A 13,963-nucleotide genomic window follows, 5' to 3' on the forward strand; every position below is an offset into this window, starting at 1 on the left:
GTATCTGAGCCCATTTGTCTGGTAAATCTTTCTATTAGATTTGCAAACTGGGTTCTGCCAAAGGAATCAATAAGAATTGAAAAATATTCTCTTACAACTATATGTACTCTATCAGCAATGTACCCTCTTTAGCCAAGCTTGATGGTGCATGCCTGTAATCCCAGTGATTTAGGAGGCTGAGGCAGGAGAATCAGAAGTTTGAGGCCTAGCTTCAGCAATTTAGCAAGACCCTGTTTCAAAAAAAAAGAATACACACACACACACACACACACACACATGTGCCCTCTTTGGCCAGGTATTTTCAGGTTTGGGTCTCAAAATGTTCTTACTTAAATGAACTTAGCACATTTAGTGTTGATTTTCCAGACCATCACAAGCTTTTGTCTTTCTGTTTAGCAGAGGCATCTAGTTGGACTGGTTTGTAAAAGCTGGTGGAGGTCAAATATCCTTCCTGGGGGATTTGCTTAGCACTTCTCTTGTTGCACTCGAACCTCGTGTGTTGCCCTTATTGAAATAAAAAGTTCTGAATTGCCCTAAGCAAAAATATTGTTAAAAGAAAACAGTCTGGTACCTATTGACAAGCCAGCCACAGAGCACTATGACAATGAGGAAGAGGAGGAGGATGAAGATAATTAGGACCTGAAGAGGACATATAGGACATGGACGATGAAATGAATGACTAAGTTACCTGGTAATGGAGAGGTCACTGAGCTTCTTGTCGAGGTGCACACAGACAGCAAGGAACAGGATGGGGACCAGTGAGTGATCTAGGTAGACAAGGCAGAACGGCCACAGGGCAAATCCAGGCCAGCACAACCTATTCTATATCCCCGCTGCAGAACCAGCTGATGGACACAGCACCTGAAAGTTCCCTCTTGGGCACCTTCTCACCAGGATCTGGTCTCCTTGACTCCTCCCAGGCCATCAGTGTGTCCTTGAATCCCCAGAGCCTGATCCCACCCCACTTACCTGGCCAGTGCCTCATCCCTTGGTTGCCAGGTCTGGCTTCTTTCTATTCCTCTTTAATAAAGATACAGGACTGATTCTCTCCCTACAAAGAAAGAAGAAAGTTTTCATTCATTAAGCGCCAAGAGAGATTGTGTAGTAATCTCATTTTATTTCCAGTCTTTATTGTTTAATCAATACTTTGTTTTATTTCCAAATACTTTGTTTTATTTTTTAATCAATACTTTGTTCTATTTCCCTATAGTTACAATAAAGATACAGAGAGTATTAACTACCATACTATTTCAGTACGTTGAACGGTATAAATCTGAACCTGTAAAAAATGGCAATGACCTTTCTTTCCTGGGCCAAATGAGCTGAGTTCCTGGGGCACATCATCCAAGCTCTTTGAATCTCAGGTCCTCATGCCTATGCTCCTCATGACGATGTCCCATTCCTTACTCAGAAAGAAGAACCCTGGCCTCACTCCCTATGCAGTAAAGGGCTCTATTCTAACCATGTCTCCATGACTCCTCTTTCTAGAAAGGAGTCTGTTGGATTCATACTCTCTTAAGAGAGGGCCCATGTACCCTTCCAGACCATGATCCAGGTACCATAAACCTCAAAGTCCTTGTTCATGTGTTCCCGAGCAAGTCAGGCATATTGTAGATGAGATTAACCTTTCATGCAGTAGATTTTATGTAAAAAAAAAATTAATTGCTTTCCATGGTATGGGTTGGTCATATCCAATCACTTGAGGCCTTCAGAGGAAAAGACTAAGCTTCCATGAGGAAGAGGGAATTCCACCAGCAGACTACTCTTGGACTTGGTTTGCAATATCAACTTTTCCCTGGATCTTCAATATGCTGACCTATCCTGCAGATAACAAAATTGCCACCTTCCCCAATCCCATAAGTCAATCCCTTTAAATTTGTCCTTTTCTTTTTCTAGATAGAAAAACAGATATCAAGAGATTTCCTATTGATTCTTTTTCTCTGTTAGAACCTTTAATAATTAAAAATAATTCAAAAGGATAAACCACATTTTATTTGTCACTTGATTCATAGGGACTAGACAGGTGGTATTTGGACCTCCATTTTTACTGTCATAAATGGTTCTACAAATATTAGTGCTGAGCTTGAATACTTCCATAATTCCATTCTATGGAATGCAGAAGACCTATACATGTGTGCTCTGTGGGCATTTATCATTATCACTGTATTATTGGAGGAGTTCCTTGTTACAGGATTATGAAACCTTGACATGAGACCCAGAGAAGCACCCTTATGACAGAAGGAGGGGAGGAATGGAAAGACACCGTGGAATGACCACAGGCTAGCTTAGCTAAACCTAGACTCTTAGTCAAACCTAGACTCTATCTCTCACTAGCTGTGAGCAGTCTGTGTGATCCAGGAAAACTTTCTTAAACTCCCTGTGACTCAGTTTTGCCAAATAGAAGACAGGGTGGGTTAATGGCATGTGTCTCAAAGATGTTTATGAGCATTATATATGTAATGTACACAAGTGTTTGCCCAGCTGGAGATTCAACCACCATTAACAGTATTTTTTCCCCCACAGGCAAAGTGTTACCTCTCTGAGCACCCACACAGCAGTAGTATTCTCTCGTATCACACTCATCTATCATTCAGCAAACTCACTCAGTACCTTCTGCTTACATGCACTGCCCTTAATACTTAGGATTCCAAAACAACAAAAGAAGAGTTCTGAATCCCCTCCCAGGTTCACTGCCCAATGTAGAAGCTCTGTGTAGAGAAAAAAATAATGAAAATAAAGGTATAAAATGATGAGTGTCAACATGTGGTAAAGGCACTTTTCTACAGGACTTCAAGGAAGCAATGCAAGGTAGCGGGGAAAAGATTTATTTGATAATGTGACATTTATACTGGTCCTTCGGTCCTATAAAGATAAGAAAGACTTGGCCACATGAAGATAGAGGGCAAGGGCAGCCTGTAAGTAGAAAGAAAGATGCAAGGGTATCTGCTAGGGCCTAAGCCACATGAAAATGTCCTCCATAGCTTGAGTACTCAGAATATTAGTTGACCTCTTTTTCTTATCTCTTCCCCCACGTCATGTCACCAGCACATTATGCATGGATTAGGGAGACTGGGTCATTTGACTATCTTCATAGGACTTGTACCAGCTAGATGTGACTCACCTTATAGATGAACAGAGTCAAATGAAATATAATTTATCCAGAAAGAATTTCTTTTGACATCCATGGGCCATGTAAATGAGTCATTTCGTTTCCAAATCCTATTAGTTCAGACAAAATTCTCCTCATTGAATAGTAGGGCAAATAAATACAGCTTTAAATTCTAACTTCATAAAAATGTTTTTCTTCTTGTAACACTGAACCATCTGACTACAATCATATCTGAAGAATCCCTAAGAGCCAAATACCATATGTCATAGCAGGGTGTATTTTTAGGATAGTGGTATTCTCAGAGCTCAACAATAACTGATCAAAACAAACAGGACTTCCGAGGAACAGACACACATAAACTATTTACATCAACCAAAAGACACACCCAGAGGAAAAGAAAACCAGATGCCCACCCTGGGATGAACTCTGTCCTTTTTCAGGTGATTGATATTTTACTGAGCGAGTTAGAGGAATGCTCAAAATTTCTGAAATATTCTTCTGGAAGTAAGGTATGGAATGAAAAATGGCTATAATGAAGACATAGAGGTCTCTCTAGCATTTTAGCTAGGCACATGACATCACTAGCTTTTTGGTCTGACATCTTCTGGGAAGATAAGACACTAGATCCATGTTAAAGCACACCACCACCTCTTCACACATAATTAGAATCTACAGATTTTTGCTATGAGATCATTCTCATTCCACACCAATGGTGGCCATGTACAAGAAGTCATAACCAAGGTTCATTATCAGGCTGGTTGAACAGTTGAACTGCTGATGCCTCCTACCAGGACACAAAGGAGAAGTAGCATTTGAGGCCACTGAGAAACTGGTCACTAGTCAAACACATACCTATATACATGCATACATAAAAAAGGATGAAGTTCTGCCAATAAAGGATGTTACCAGAATAAAAAATCATTATCAGCATTACATAAATATCCTCATCAGGCTATACCTTCACCTGATGGCTGCCATGAAGTTGCTTTTGTAGAATTGAATACAGCACCCCTGTTGCTGCTGGCACAAGAGAGGTGCTGAGCAAATGGAAACAAGGGCTGACTGAGAGGGTTGGTGGGTGAATGATGAGTGAGGGACAATGGCATTATCCAGAACCCAATGGTCTCTCATGGTTTGTGATGAAAGGTTACAATGGGTGAGTTGCATTCACACAGGGTACCAAAGCTTAGGGAAGGAGGCAGGGCTTGTTTTCATACTGGAAAGGGGACTTAGACACCATGTGTATCACTTCATGCTCACAGTTTAATTTAACTATCCATACCAGTGGCCAAGGCAGTAGCACATCAGTGAGCACAGTGTCAGTGACCTGTGACAATTCTGTCGACTGTTGGGATGTCTGCAGAGACATTGCTGCAAGACAACAGTTTATGAACATCAAGCATTTCTGAATTCGAACCATCTCAGTAGGTGGCTCTGAGAGGGCTCTATTCACATGAAGGGCTGTGTTTTCCCCTGCGGGTCCCCAGGGCATCTCTCAGCACACCCATTACCTTGGCAAACCTGTTGGGACAAACACACACTTAGCGTCTTCACCAAGATCCACAACATCACTTTGCTAGCCAGAGCTCTGTGACACTATGTTCAATTCAAATTCCCCAATCCTATTTGATCCTGGATACCTTTTCCACTTAATAAATAATACTCAGTCAATGTTTGAAAAATTTTGTTTGGTAGTAATGTATGCATAAATAATAGTGTATAATAGTTATTAACACTTTTCTGTAGCCTAAAGGTTTCTATGAATTTTCTTTCTTTTTTAAAAAAATTCAGTTCCCTAGTATCTATAATCATTTGTGCTAAAGTTCCTCATTTTCCCTGGTAACACAGGTTTAATTTTTTCAGTCCTTACTTTATTACTTTATAATGTATACATACATGATACCCTCTTTCTCCCTTTTATTTAAAATACATTCTACTCTCTCTCTCTCTTTTCCCCCTTTTTGCAGTATTAGGGGTTGAATCCAGGAAAGAGAGAGACAAATACAAACCCCAAAGGCATGCCTTCGGTGACCCACCTCCCTCGGGCACAACCTACCTGTCTACAGTTACCACCTAATTAATCCTTATCAGAGGATAAATGCACTAATTAGGTTAAGGCTCTCATAACCCAAACATTTTACCTCTAAGCTTTCTTGCATGGTCTCATACATGAGCTTTTGGGGGATGCCTCATATCTTCATAATACTTCCCTTGAATGACAAAAATCCAATTGCAGAAAGTTTTTTTTTTATTCAAAAAATCATGCATATAGCATGTTATGGTTTGGATATGAGGTGTCCCCTAAGAACTCACGTGTGAGACAATGCAAGATGGTAAGAAGTAAAATCATTAGACTATGAGAACTTTCACCTAATTAATCATTAATCCGCTTGAATAGATTAACTCGGTGGTTAACTGTAGGCAGGTAGGGTGTGGCTGGAGGAAGCAGGTCACTGGGGGCACTTTGGGGGTTTATATTTTGTCCTTGGTGAGAGAAGCACTCTCTTTGCTTCTTGGCTGTCAGGGCCTGAGCTGCATTCCTCTCTGACATGTTCTGCCTCACCTGGGCTCTGAGCAATGGAGTTCATTCACCATGGAATGGACCTCTGAAACCATGAGCCCAAATAAACGTTTCTTCTCTAAGTTTTCTTGTCGGGTATATTGATTATAGTGACACAAAAATGACTGAAATATACCATTTGACCATCAGCACAGTCATCTTTGACTCAGGCAAGAATTATCCATGGATGCTAATATTAGTGGGCAAAGGTTTGATGAAAAACAGGAAACTTACAGTATCAGATTACCTCCCTACAAGATATTGGTTACTTATTTTTTTAAATATTATTTTAGTTGTAGGTGGACACAGTGCCTTTATTTTTATTTACTTATTTTTATGTGGTGCTGAGGATCAAACCCAGTGCCTTACCCGTGCTAGATGAGAACTCTACCACTGAGCCACAACTCCAGCCCCAAGATATTGATGACTTATTAAAGGAAAAACAGTGACTTCAGAGCAGAAAAATTGAGAAGACATGCCTTTAACCAAGTGATCAAAGTTAACCTCACAAATGATGGCAGAGATAGAGCCCCTGTGCCTCCTGATACACTGCATCCAAAATACAGCAACACAGCACACCAGAGTAATGCTAACCAAAAGGTATAACCTGACGCTGTCATGAGGAAGTATCACATAAGCCCAAACAGAGAATTCTACAAAATAACTAGTCTATGTTCTTTTGAAAATGCTAGCTGGGCATGGTAGTGCATACCTGTAATCCCAGTAGCTCAGAAGGCTGAGACAGGAGGATCACAAATTCAAAGCCAGCCTCAGCAACAGCGAGGCACTAAGCAACTCAGTGAGACCCTGTCTCTAAATAAAATACAAAATAGGGCTGGGAATGTGGTTCAGTGGTTGAGTGCCCCTCAGTTCAAATGCTCATATCATATCATGTACCACAAAGACAGATCTGTTATAAATTAAAGACAAACTAAAGAAACATGAAAATCAAACGCAAAGTGTCAACTGCAATTTTCTTTTACTATAAAGCATATTATTAGGACAATTGCCAATATTTGAATAGGATCTATAATTTAATTGTCACATTCATGTTAGTTTATTGATAAATGTGTATCAATTTTTAAGAAATATACACTGAAGTATTAAGGAGGTAAAGAATCATTATGTCTGTAAATGTCATACAAGAGTCCACATAATTTATACATAGATGGAGAAAGAGAAAGAAACAGAATATGTGCTCATGAATACAAATTGATTAAATGTGAACAAATAGAGAATCTGTCTGAAGGATATACATGATTTTTGTGTTTTTTTGGGGGGGGAGTACTGGGGATTGAACTCAGGGGAACTCGACCTCTGAGCCACATCCACAGACCTTTTTTATATTTTGTTTAGAGACAGGGTCTTGCCGAGTTGCTTAGGCCCTTGCTAAGTTGCTGGTACAGGCTCATGATCCTCCTGTCTCAGCCTCCCAAGGTGTTGGGATTACAGGCATACGCCATTTTGCCTGGTTGTGCTATTTTTAAAATATTTTCCTGTAAGTTTGAAATTATGTCGACATCACAAGTTCAAACATGAGTTCCCAGACACCATAAAGTCCACCTAGAAAACAGATTTGGCACTTTCAGAATTCAAACTGGGTACAGAGCACATACTAGGATCTGAGTCAAGCTTGATTTGAGGAGCTGGACATCCTTGCTGAACAGTAAAAGGTGGAGGGAGGTGGAACTGGTCCCAGCCTCTCCTTTAAAAAGAAGCAGAAATGAAGTCACAGTGATGTTCCCTTTTACCTTCTGGACATTCCCCAGCAGACACCAGAAATCTCTAATCTGACTGTATGAGACAATTCTTAATGAGCAATCTACTATTTTGGTCTAATTACTACACAGCACAACTTGACATATCATTGAATGTCAGATTAACTTTGTTGTAAAATAAGTTTCAAACTGTAATTATGCTATTATTGTTACTACCATTAGTATTTGGCTCCATTTTAATAATTTATTGATCCGGTAGCTTGTTTATTCCTTTACAATGGCAAAGAATTGAGAAGGAGTCAAGCTAGATTTTACCATGTTTGCTTTTGGGAATGCCATGCCGTTTTTCTGGTATTTTGGGCAGAGAAGTCGAACTTCATAGAAGTCATTGCAATGTAAGGATACAAGCTTTGACGTCAGAAAGAACAGGGTTCAAACCCAACCCATTCACTTTGGTGAGGTGAATTTGGGCAAGCCACTTGCCCCTTGTGAGGCTTTCCTATCTGAAAAGTGGAGGAAAATTGAGCATGGTTATGAGGATTGAGGTTTTAAAATAAAACTACCTGCCCAGTGTCTGGCTGGTGGTGGTTATGAGAGAAAGCCACTAAGATTATCTTCTTTCTAACAAAACTTGCACAAACCAGTGCTTCCAATTCCCTTTGTAAAACAAATAGGGGCTTGGGTTGTGGCTCAGCGGTAGAGCTTGCCTAGCACATGTGAGGCACTGGGTTCAATCCTCCAGGACCACATAAAAATAAATAAATAAAATAAAATAAAGGTGTTGTGTCCATCTACAGGTAAAAATATATATATATATATATATATATATATATATATATATATATATATATATATATATTTAAAACAAATAACAACAAAAGACTGCTTCCTCTCTTTCAGCAAAGTGAGCCCTGTACTCTCTGAAATACTTCTTTCCAAAGTCATTCTTTTTTTTCCAATGCCAAATGTGACTGTATTGCAAACAGGCAATTTAATAACTATAAACTTAAAAAATAGGAGTGACAGAGTTGTTTCTATATAAAACCAAATTGAATATTTGGAAACAGCCATAGGAAAATGGTAAATGCAAATAATTCTGCTAAATTAGCAGAATGAAGCAGAGGTGAAACAATAGAGATCCGGTGAAGAGATGGCTTTACAGCCTCTTCCCCCACTTCAGCAAATCTGCAATTGGAAATCAGAGATGAGGTATCAGGATGTGCTCTAGGTAACCAAAATGACAGAGTGCCAAGTTCAGGATTCATGCTTAGAGGAAACACCTCGTTCTTACACGAATCATTGGCAGTAAATTAATGCACTTAAGGTTGAAGTTTAAGTAAAATGTTAGACACGCTTATATCATTTGTAGAATTTCCCCACTTTAAATAGTCTTTTAATATATTAGTCTCCAGTGTTTCAGATGAGGGCTTTTTTTATTTTATTAGGAATGTTGGTGACATATATATTGACATTCCCCTCCTTTTAATTTTTGGTAAATATACCCCATACTCTCCCAAGATGTTTGGTTGAGACTCTTTGCCAGTGGTTCCCAATCTTTTTATTTTATTTATTTTTTTGGTACTAGGGATTGAACCCAGGACCCAGTGGTGCTTAACCACTGAGTCACATCCCCATTAGCTTTTATTTTGAGACAGGGACTCACTAACTTGCTTAGGGTCTCACTAAGTTGCTGAGGCTGACTTTGAACTTGCAGTTTTCTTGCCTCAGCCTCCCACGCTGCTGGGATTACAGGTGTGTGCCACTGCACTTGACTATGGTTCTCACTCCTGGCTGCTCACATGTACCTATGGAGCCTGAAAATCTCTGATGGGTTGCCCTCCATTGACTTTGATTTCATTGGCCTCCATAAGGCCTGGACGTGGGCATATTCTAGCAGTTCAGCTGATTCTAACCTGCTGCCAGGGTTGAGCACCTCTGTTCTGTTTCCTATTTGGGCCACTTGGGGCTTGTGGATATGTTGGCAAGAGTCAGAGGAAGACTCTTTGGATCAATCTTGTCTTCCCCAAAGGGAAGCCAGAAAGCTTGAGCAAAAATTCTCAAGAGTCCCTGCACTGGCCTTAGGAGTCTGGACCCCTAGAGGGTGGCTCCCAGAAGAATGGCAGTGGCACCAGGGAGAGTTCACAATGTGGCAGTGGGATGGGCTGGACATCAGGTGATGTGAAAGGATACATTGAGAATGCCCTATTCTAACAGAAGCAAGCACCATGATCAGGCATGTGATGAGGATGAATGGTCATCACATACAAGAGAAGTTTCTTGAGGTCATTTCATTTTCCTGCCAATAGATGATGGGATATTCTCATAGTTGGTTCTCATTATTTGTGTTCTATGTTATGTTCTATGAACTTACTGTGAGCACTGAATTAGTAAATCCCGAGCCATTGCTCCTAGAGAGAAATATGGAATTAGGTTCTTATGAATCTCTGGCTGCAACATTTTCATTAACTTATTGATACCTAACATTGTTTTACATATGTATCTGCTTAATAATATCTTATTTAACATACTGCATTAACTTAGAATTCGCAGCCAACAGTACTATGACTCATGCCTGAGTGAAGCTTATCTAACACACATATTTTCTCCATAAGGCACATCCCAGCCTCTTGTGCCTGGGAACACTAGATAGAAATTCAGTGCTACGATTGGAGACCATTTCCAACAGCAAAATCACCAATCTTAAAAGGCACAAAAAGGTGGAAAACATGGCAATACGTCAACTTCAAAAAAGATACTTGTTTACAGTATGAAAGTAGAAATTAAAAAGGCAGAGTATCATCTTGCTCATCTTAGCTGGGAGCATGGAGAATGGAAGACTCAACATTTTCACTATTCTGCAATATGCATGTCTACAAATGAGCAGGCTAGTGTTGATCTTGGGCTTATAAATAAAATATAGGAAGTAGGTGAATTCACAAATACAGTACCTACAAAATGAGGAAACACTGCTCATAGCTGTGCATTTCCACACTTCCTCCTCCATCCTGTCAGTCATATTCCTTTTTTTTTTTTTTTTCTTTAAAGTCCTGCCTGACCTGTCAAGGCAGCCTTTGTTGATCTGCATCCTGCCTCCAATCATTCCATTCGGGGCTCACTTTAGAGAATACTGTTTGGACAAATCAGCCAATCAATTAACCGTTCAGTGGATATTAATGGAGTAGTTTAAAGCCTTCTGCAGAACTTTGAGGATGCACAGTGGGAAATAAGTATGTATAAGAAGGAGTGTCTTCCCAAAGAAGAGCTACTATTTACTAGTTTTTGTTGTTCTTATTGTTGCTTTGGGGTACTGGGGATTGAATCCAGAGGGGCTCTACCACTGAGCTACATCCCTAACCCTTTTTATTTTTATTTTGAATCAGGGTCTCCCTAAGTTGGCTTGGTTGGCCTGGAATTTGTGATTTTCCTGCCTCAGACTCCAAAGTAGCTCAGATTACAGGTGTGTGACACCATGCCTGGCTATTTACTAGTATTTGAGAACAGAAGGCTACACATGAAAAAAAGGTGAACAATGCCAAAGTACTAAACTTTAAAAGGGTCTACTTTAAATGAATTGCCTGCTATAAGTAATATAAATGTCTAGAAAAAAAAGGCTACTAGTAAAAGCTTTAAATAAAGCTTTCTTGAGAAATGGGACTTTCGTTGGACCGTAGGGAGAAAAGACAGATATATGGAAAATCCGTATTCAAGATATATGAATAGAGCTTGAGAAGTGTGAAGGGAAATGGTTGTTGCTTCAAAATAAGAATAAAACCTTACGTAGGATGCTTGCATGTGAGGAGGTAAAGCAGGGGAGCTGGGTGCAAGCTCAGGTGTGGTTGGTGCTTTATTCCTTACTCTGAGACATTTTACCAAAAACACTGACAACATTCCAGATGGATATTTTCTTTTCTTTTCTTTTTCTAATTTTTTATATTGTGGATGAAACCTAGAGGTGCTTTTATCACTAAGTTACATCTTCAGTCCTTTTTATTTTGAGTCAGTGTCTCTCTCACTAAATTGCCAAGGCTAGCCTGGAATTTGAGATCCTCCTGTCTCAGCCTCCAAAATCACTGGGTTTACAGGTTTACACTGCAGTACTGGGCTTCCAAGGTAGATTAACATACAGAAGATATTTTGTATCTGTTATTTTTTGCCACATGCCTTTAGCCAGCATCTCAAGGACTCATTGGTAGTGGTAGACAAGGCAAAGTATTTGAAAGATTATTCTAAAGAAAAGTACAGGATATGGACCCCAGGTAATGAACTGCTTCACAGGATCCTTGATAGATTTAACTCATAGGCTCATCACCTTCCCAACATAATCCACCCACTACTCTTTAGCAAAAAACTGACTACATACCAGTGACCATTATAAGTGTAGATATCCTGTTTTTTTTTTTCTTTTCATTTAAGGAAGTATAGTCAAGTGTGGTTTAGCAATGGGGACATGTCCCAAGAAGTACAGCATTACATGATTTTGTCTTTGTGTGAAAATCAGAGTGAACTTACTCAAACCTGGATGGTATAGGTCAACCACTAGACATGGCCTCTTGATGCAATCAAGAGATGTGGTAAGGGGCTGGGGCTGGGGCTCAGTGGTAGTGCACTTGCCTGGCATGTGTGAGGCACTGGGTTTGATTCTTAGCACCACATATAAATAAAATAAAGGTCTACCAACAACTAAAAAAATATTTAAAAAGAAGACATAAACATCAGATGGAGAAAGCTGGTGTTGGCTAACAGAGCACACTGTCAACTTTTCTTTTCCTAAATTTATGCTCTAAAATAATAATAATAATATAGTATATTCATAAACCACAACATAGTTATTTATTATCATTATCAGGTGTTTTATGCTGTACATAATTGCAGAGCAGGTTGGTCAATATCATCACAAACATCTGAGTATTGCCTTTTGCTACAATGTTGCAGGACTACAATGTCATTAAGGTATCAGAAATCTTGTCAGTTTCTTTATAATCTTATGGGACCACTTTCATGGTTGCCCAAAACATCAAAATATACAGCCTAAATGACTGCGGTAGGCAAATTTTTGTACTCCTTTACTAATAACAAATGATTTGCTATATGGGATTTGGTACAAGGTGGCTGCTTTGACCAGTTGGACTGTAGGTGGGGCCAACCTCTTAAGAACATTGTTAAGAAAAGAAAGCAACCCTTTAGAGCAGTGTCTGGCACTCATCTAGCCTTAAGTGTTTGCTCTTATTAGTACAAAGGCCAAGTTTCCTATGGTGTCCCAGTCACTTCCTTGTAAATTCTACAAAGTAGTACAATCCCAGGATCCCAGGAAACAGGAGCTGGCTTGGAACAAGTGGGCATCCACAGTGACTGAGCCTAATTGTACGTTTGGGATGTGTAAATGGCATTTATCCAGTTGAAACATGAGCTTGAATATGCAGTCCATTCTTTCTTTCAGCAAGCACTGGTTAGGCATGAGTTATGTGCCAAGCGCTGGGATACCTGTAGGCATGCAGAGTTAGCCTCAACTACAGCACCCTAGGTAATGTGAGCCCTCTACACAAGGCATTTCATGAGAGTTAAGCGTTCTTCTCTTCATTTTCTAGGGAGGGAACTGAGGCTCTCAGAAATTTTTAGTACTTGCCAGGCATTTAACTCAACAGCTATCCCCACTTCCCCCTCCACCGCCCCATCGAATGACCTGGATATGTCCGTGAACATTCTTAAGAAACTTACTCTGTATTGATTAAAAACCAAAAAAACAAAAACGCAATGAGACCCTTAGTAACAATTCTGCTCTCTTTCTCTCCAGAGAACTCCAAACGTTGAGCGGGGTCAGAGCATGCCCCCCCCCCCTACTTACAGGAGCACCCCACTTCTAACACTTTGAAGGGTTAGATCCGAAAGGAAAGGAAAGGAGATGCGAGAGCTTTCGTTGCCCCTTTGGGTCCTTGGGAGACCTTCAGTCTATCCCTACTTCAGACTGTAGGATCCAAGGCTACCAGGTTGCACGGTGGGTCGCTAGGTTTTTTTGCTTTCAAAGCTCTGCGCGACGGCCACACCAAATACCAAACGGTCACTTCCCCGCCCTCCAGGCGCAGTATGCAAATCCGAGCACCAGGAAGTAGCTGGGACCTCTCGGTGGAGCCCAGCAACAGCCAGTTCCTCTCCCACCGTGCCGGCCCGCGCTGCCTCTCGCTCCCCTGCGGCGGAGCCTTTGGGCCCGACGCGCTGCAGCCTCCTGACTGCTGCAGGCGGGGCATCGGTCACTCCCGACCCCGAGCCTGCAACCCCTTGGCCAAGTGTCCCGCGTTCTCTGCCCGCAGCCCCTCACCAGGAGGGCTCCTCTGGGCTGTCCTGTCGCGCTCCCAGCTTTGAACTCAAGTCACCGTGGAGCTCCGCCGCCGCAGACCCGAAACTTTCACCGTGAGCGGGTGAGTCTCCGGCTTGAGCTCGGGGAGGGGGGCAGGCAGAGCAGGGGCCTGGAGGGACTGGGTGGGATCGCGGCTGTACCACCCGTTGTAGTCCGGGTTGCGGGTTTAGCTCTGGGCTAAACCTGGGCTTCGGCAGGGGCCGCGGCAGCAAAGATCCGTGCGC

The 13,963-nt window shown here is 41.1% G+C and overlaps 1 protein-coding gene across 2 annotated transcripts in view; it reads left to right on the plus strand.

Annotated features, from left to right (window-relative positions):
* Positions 1-13,509: 13,509 nt before the first annotated feature.
* The window catches only part of Lyn (LYN proto-oncogene, Src family tyrosine kinase), a 119,654-nt gene continuing 119,200 nt past the window's right edge, over positions 13,510-13,963 (plus strand). Inside the window, exon 1 of one of the 2 annotated variants that reach the window (XM_048782915.1) lies at positions 13,510-13,800. The gene's annotated coding sequence lies outside the window, so the exon portion shown is untranslated. The remainder of the gene's footprint in view (positions 13,801-13,963) is intronic. The other variant, XM_048782917.1, reaches the window with a different exon arrangement.

This window comes from Marmota marmota, unplaced genomic scaffold, assembly GCF_001458135.2.
Source record: "Marmota marmota marmota unplaced genomic scaffold, marMar, whole genome shotgun sequence".
Classification (NCBI taxonomy): domain Eukaryota; kingdom Metazoa; phylum Chordata; class Mammalia; order Rodentia; family Sciuridae; genus Marmota; species Marmota marmota.